Source organism: Vigna radiata, chromosome 11 (genome assembly GCF_000741045.1).
Source record: "Vigna radiata var. radiata cultivar VC1973A chromosome 11, Vradiata_ver6, whole genome shotgun sequence".
NCBI lineage: Eukaryota > Viridiplantae > Streptophyta > Magnoliopsida > Fabales > Fabaceae > Vigna > Vigna radiata.
In genome coordinates this window covers 14,707,346-14,714,325 of record NC_028361.1, presented here as the reverse complement: position 1 = coordinate 14,714,325, position 6,980 = coordinate 14,707,346, and positions in this window count along the sequence as shown.

Here is a 6,980-nt window from a genome sequence, read left to right as displayed (position 1 = left end):
CTTACTAACACATTTATTAACAGAGTTTTGCTTTGTGGACATTATTGGCCATTTATGAGATAAAGTGGAACCAAAGAGCTAAATTTTCCCTCTATGATGATAAATAATAGTTCCTACTTAATGAATGCTTTTAACAAACATTGAATTGTAAGCAGCGAGAAAATGATATAACATGCAATGTTTCATTTAACAAGAATGACATTACTTCAACAATTATTAGGTCTTTCCACAGAAGAAACACTAAAGATTTGACAATAATGAATCATGAACAAATCTATAAGAGGGTAAGATATCATTTTCAATCTAAAATCTGAAAACAATGGATATATAAGTTTTTGTTCTTATGTTATTCAACTTTTTCATTTCTAACTACAAGAACCTACATTCATTGTCATATGTTTGTACAGAATTGTAGAGAAAAGTTGTTTGTGTTAGGCCATCCAATTGAAATATGATAGGTTTTCCAACTATAATGAACTGCAAGAAGAGCATAATTCCAATTTTTTTAGAAAAACAAAATTGTGGGATTGATAGATGGAAGGGTGAACACTTATATTTTATAAGAAAATTTTGTCTAAACTTCTATTTTAGTACTCCCCTATGTTTTAAATGTCTTTCTTTAAAGTTCCAATACACATGTGGTCAAGGAAATTGGGTTGGGTATAGGGACAAGAAGAAAATTGCATTTGTAAGATGGAAAATTGTATGTCAACAAAAGTTGCAAGTGTTACAGGGGTAAAGGACATAAAAAATTCACTGAATCATCCCTCTTTAAAAAAATAGAAACGAAGGCTTACATATAAAGGGATTTGGAAGGAATTGTTGTTATCGAACTATGCTAGCAAAGTGTAGATATGTGTCTTGATTGTGAACATATTTAAGCAAAGTGTAGATATAGGAAAGATGAGATGGTTTGATTGCACAATGGCATGGAGAGTAAGGGATAAAGTAAAATTCTTGCAAGATAAAGGAGGCATTTGAAAAGTTCATAGGTTATTTATGAATTCGAATTTCAAGGATGAATTAGTAAAGGATATGGGAAGCTTGAGAGATCAAATATTGGAATGGAAATTTAGATTGAGAATAAAGTGGTTTCTTTAAAAATTGTGTTAAAAAATCTCACATTAAATAGAGATAAAACCAAATTACAACATATAAAATGGAGGTAAACTTTATTTTGTAAGTTGATTTTGTAATAATAAATTAGGCTTAATCTTACTTTTTAATATAGTATAAGACTACAAAAGAGGTGATTTTTTATTAGATGAATTTAGTTGGACCATCAAACATTTTGTGAGTTAAACTAAAACCTATCTCATTTCTCATAAATTGCTTTAGTACTTATAACTGATAAAATGATTGAAGAAAAAGTATTTAGTATGACACAACATAAGGCTTTGAGGACGGATTAATAAATAAAAGGTTAAATTTATTTTTTATCCCTAAATTGAAACTTTTTAGTCTCTATATCAAACTTTGATCATATTATACTTAGAAATTAATACAATTCTTTTCTCCAAGTGATGTTATCTATTTTTTAAAATAACAAACAACAAATCATGATGGATTATAAGTTCTTCTATCAACCTCTTAAAAGATTAGTGTGATTTGTCAATTGCTAAGCCAAAAAAACAGTTGACATTGGCGAAGATCACTACATAGATACATTTATTAAGTGTAGAGGCTTAATATAGTTAAAGTTTCAGATAGAGACAAAAACCAAGATGACGTTATAATTTAAGATTAATAACATAATTAATACATAAATAAAAAAAACTAATTTTTTAAATATAACGTCATCTTAAATTATGAATGGATTAAATAACATAATTAACACATAAATAAACACATAATTTATGAAATGGATTAAATATTAGTAGAAAAATTGTTAATAGAGGAATAAGATCGAGTTGTATGAAATAAATAAAAAAAAATTCAATTACATTTTTAATATATCGAACTAAATTAATAAAAAAAGTATCCAATCAATTATAAGTTAAGATAAAATTTGCGATTCTTGGAGTTTCATATAACTTACCTATTGTTGTTGAATGTGGACACAATTGTGGGAAAGATGGGAAGAGAATAACATTGAAAGTGCTTGTCAATGGCCATGGTATCTTGTCATAGCTTTTCTAGTTCTTTTCTGACCCATCCACTTCCACCACTTTCAAATGAACAAATACTCCCTATCTTTCATCATAGAATCAAATGTTGTCAAGCTTATTCTCGTAAATAAACTCATTCCTAAGCATAACTAACCGCATTAAGAGCATTTGCATTTATACGCTTCATATATATTTTAACAAATTCAGACTGCAACAACAACTTGTGACCTATATTGAATCATATATATATATATATATATTACAAATAACATCTTCTTACGTGGGATACCACCACATTATTTGCATGCCAGATGCCAGATTCCAGAAAAGAAAAAAGACGACTCATATATGATTCAAGTATAAAGATTAACATAAGAAAAAGAAAATCGAGACTGCTAGACATAATGATTCCCACTTGACCACTGTCTAGGTTCAGTGAATGGTTGATGCTGCTGATGGTTTTTGTTGGCAGAAACAACGTTGTTGTGACAAGAGAAAACCACTATAAATATAACAACATAGGAAACGTTTCCAAACCAAGAAGTAGAAGATTTTGATGAAGCAGATGATAAACAAAGACATATACTTCAGGTTTTTCCTAGAGTTCCCTTGAACGCTTCATTAAGGGTTGTATCATCGTATCAAAGGATAATTCCATACTGAAGTGTTTGGGGGAACTCCTGGTGATACTTGAAATTCAAAAAAGAGAAAAAGTTAAGTGAGGAACACCAAATCTGGTTTTCTCAAGTTTAAAGTTTTCATTACCAAATGAAAAAGGTTAGTGAGTAATGATGGTATTTAGTTTACTTTCATTATATTTCTGAGATGTGTGGTTCTTTGTTTAATTTCAAACCATTTTGAAGAGAATCTGTGATTTGTGATCATACCTTAGCAATGATCGACATATTAATTCTTGGAGCTGTATCGTGTGTACCATGCTAAATATTTTTTTCTTTTTACCGATCAAGATAATTCAGATATTGAAATTCAAGTTGAAGTTTAATATTAAATATGACGAAAAGATTGAACATTATATAAAATACATATTCATAATACATTGTTTTAGGGTTTAGAAATAGTGCTAAACTTTTATATAGATTAAATGTGTATTTCATTAATGCTTTGTTTCCCAATATCCTTAAGAATCCTTCTTCGGAAAATTCATGAAGATTGCTTAGTGAATTTTCTTTATAAATTATTGTTTGTAATATTAAATTTTGGATGATAATTAATGAGTATTGAAGACAACTTTTAAAGGCAGGGTGATGCGGCTACATCAAGATAAGCAAACATCTTTAGATTGTAAACCATTAGTACAATATTAACTAAATAATTTTTTTTATCCTGTATTTAAGATAAGAGTATCAAAATGAGTTATAATCCATTACCAATTTTTAAAACAAGATGAGTGAAGTTGAAATTTTCAATCTATCAATATGTTTTGTTTCGATCTGTTTAGTCCACCAAATTCTCTGATCAAAGGTTAAAAGTGTGTTAGACTGCTCTTGACACTCTGGTCCATTTGTTTTTTATTTTTTAAATTAAAAATTGAAAAGAGTAAATTTTTTATATTATAACTTTGTAAAGATTTTAACATGAAATACTTTTATAATTTAAATCATCATAAACATTTATCTTACATTATTAATTACAATAAAGTAATTTAACATGTAAATATAATAATTATTTTAATTTATCGAATTAAAAATCTTAATTAATCAATTAAAAATTTAAAAAATATTTATATAATTAAATATGTTTTAAATACCATTCAGACTCAACTTTTCACGGGAAAGTCACGACAAACCCACAACCCGTAAGTTATCCTAAGAACAAACTGCTCTGATACCATAAATGTGACATCCCAATAATATGTGGCAAGCATATATAGTGTAGACGTCATCAATCATAATAAAAGAAAGCAGTCAAGAGTAATTAAAGTATAAAGAATTACAATCATCCTTGAAATAGCTAGAAATTTTAAAAAGCATCTCAAAATAACTTAAGTTGAAAGTGTTTCAAAAGAACACAAAAGAACTGAGAAAGTCCGAGGGAGTCTAAGCATCAGCATCTCTGTTGGTACCAGGGGGGTATGGTTCGAAGAGTATAACGCAACGAAATTAAAACTAAGAGTAGCGTATAAGCATGTTCGGTCACTTTTAAAACGAAGTTGGTCCTTTTTCGCAAAATAATTTTCTTTCAGAAAATTAATCGAACAATTTGAGTGCAGGCAAAAGTAACAAGTGCAGGGAGTAGAAAAATCGCACAAGTAATTTTTATACTGGTTAGATTCAAAAGAATCTACGTCCAGTCGTTAATCACTACAAACAGTGATTAACAGTTTCACTAAAAAGATGTTTCTCATATTACAATTATAGTGAATGAAAAGCAAATAAATAAACCTTCCTTCGACAAGTGAACCGGAAGAAGACCACTCTGCCAACTCGAAGAGAACTGCTCTGGCAATCGACCAACGATTCGCGAGCTTCTACTGTTCACGAGACCAGGCAGAGCACCTTGCTAACTCGAAGAGAGTCTGCTCCGGCTATCGACACACGATACGCGAGCCTCTCCTTTCACGAGACCAAGCAAGGGAACTTTGAACAAAGCTTCTGAGAACTTTCCTCTGACAAAATATGTTCTATTAATCTTCATAGTTAAAAAACGTTGCTTCTGAAGTTTACAGAAGCCAATATATAGCCAATTGCACTGAATGCCAAAGGTCAGGTCCCAACTGCCACGAATAATCGATTATTGTAAGTGATAATCGATTATTCAAGTTTGTTACAGATTTTTCAAAAAGTGATAATCGATTATATGAAGTGATAATCGATTATTCAAGTCCGTTACAGGTTTTTCAAAAAGTGATAATCGATTATATGAAGTGATAATCGATTATTCAAGTAAGACTTGTGATAATCGATTATTCTAGTACAAAATGCAAGTGATAATCGATTATAGCTTGTCCATAATCGATTATTCCAGTGAAAAATACAAGGTTTAAGATTTTCCTACTACATCCAAATTCTACAAGTTGCTTTTTAAATAATTCTAATGTTCTCTTCAAATAATACTTCTTGCAGCATCATCAAAACAATCCTTCAGGATTTACCAATACTCTTTATTGGTAACAATCTCCATTTCCTTCCAAGACATGCTCCAGTGAAACCTCATTCTCCTCTGCTCACATCCAAGTGGATGATCATTGCAAAAGAAAGACATACATACACAAACAACAGAAACAAGCAAGGGTGAGCTAATTATATAAAAAGCATGCAATGATATCAACATATACAAACAAGACAATGTATGACCCAGATCCTAGCATGTTATCTTCTAGACTTGACTCGTCTGGACTTTAGAATGATAGTCGAGCTATGGCGGGTCATGATGACTTGGGCCCAAGCCCAATTTCCTTAGCCTAGTATTTCCTTTTATTTGTAATAGACATGTGTACAATGTGTTAGGCATGTGGTACATTTAGACCTATATATATGCATGCTAACACATCTTGTAAGGACTTTTGAGATAATTGAATTGTTTCCTGTTGAGAATCACTCCAGAGCAATTCTACCTTGAAAGTCAAGGCTGAAGAATCCAAAGGATTCCTCAGCCACCTTCCACTCACGTACCATTCTTTCATTCTCCAACATCAGATATTTCTCTCTCCTCCACCTAAACACCACCGTACACCACTCAACTTCAGCCGCGTGGCTCAATCAGCGTCAGCCCTTATTTCCTACGCTGCATTTTCATCCTCACACACCAAAGAACCATTCTCTCACCTTTCTCTACTTGAGATGCATGCAAACGTAATCACCAACATAAATGCCATTCTGTTATGAAATCCTTAATTGATTCTAGAAGTTTTCTTGTGTGTCTTTTATTGTTTTAAAATCTGATCTAGTGCTATTCTTTAGGTTCCATTTGCTGTGCTTACCTTTATTATATAGCTTTGTTTCTTGTTTGTCAATTTATTGGTTGTCTTCCGTGTTGTCCATCACGTGAATACTGTTCTGCTGTTCTTAATTTGAAACTTTTATTTGCTTTCATAATCTGATCTAGAGCCTCTTGAGTTGTCTGTTGTGCTGTTTTGTTAGCCTCCATTATCTGGTGCATCCTTTTGTTTGTGGCTGTCATTGTTTTGCTCTGTTCTGTTCTACCTGCACTTGCCTTTTCCTAGCCATTCTTTTTTTGTTTGAGAATCTGATGTTATTCTGGAAATTGGAAGAAAGGTATTTGTGAATGGTAGCCTCTTAGGTGAAAGTGATCCACAGAATTCTCTGGCCTTGACTGAAATCTTTTTCAAAACCTAACCCTTGAGTGTGTAAGCTGTTGTAGAGAGAATTCTGAGTTGTGAGTTTTGGGGCTGCATTAGAAAGCCAAACTTCTTGTTGAGAGTGTGTGTAATTTTGAGTGTTGTAAAAAGTTTGAATCTGAACTGTGCTAACCAGTTTAAGTGTGCAGTTTTGTTTGGCTGACCTCTACAGGGAGAATTGGAAAACTTATGTAGCAGGTTATAATTGAGAGCCACTAGGATCTGTTGGCTACATCACTTGAACAACAAGTTGAGAGAATAATAGGGAAGTTGTTTGCTTAAACTGTTTTGGTATAACTTCCAATTAGTGGAATTGGAATTGTTTAATCTGCTGATTTAGTTGCAATTGATTGTGCAGTATAAGTTGATAACTGAATTGAAGCTAACGAGGTTGGGAAAACGTGTGTGATGAGTCGATATTTTATTGATTTCACTTAGTTTATTGTGCTAGAATTAATCGGGGAATTGTGCTTAATTGTTCGGTATTTTCCCGTTTTCGCTCATAGTGCTTAATTTGACCGGAAATTCTAATTTTAATTAATTTGAATTTTCTG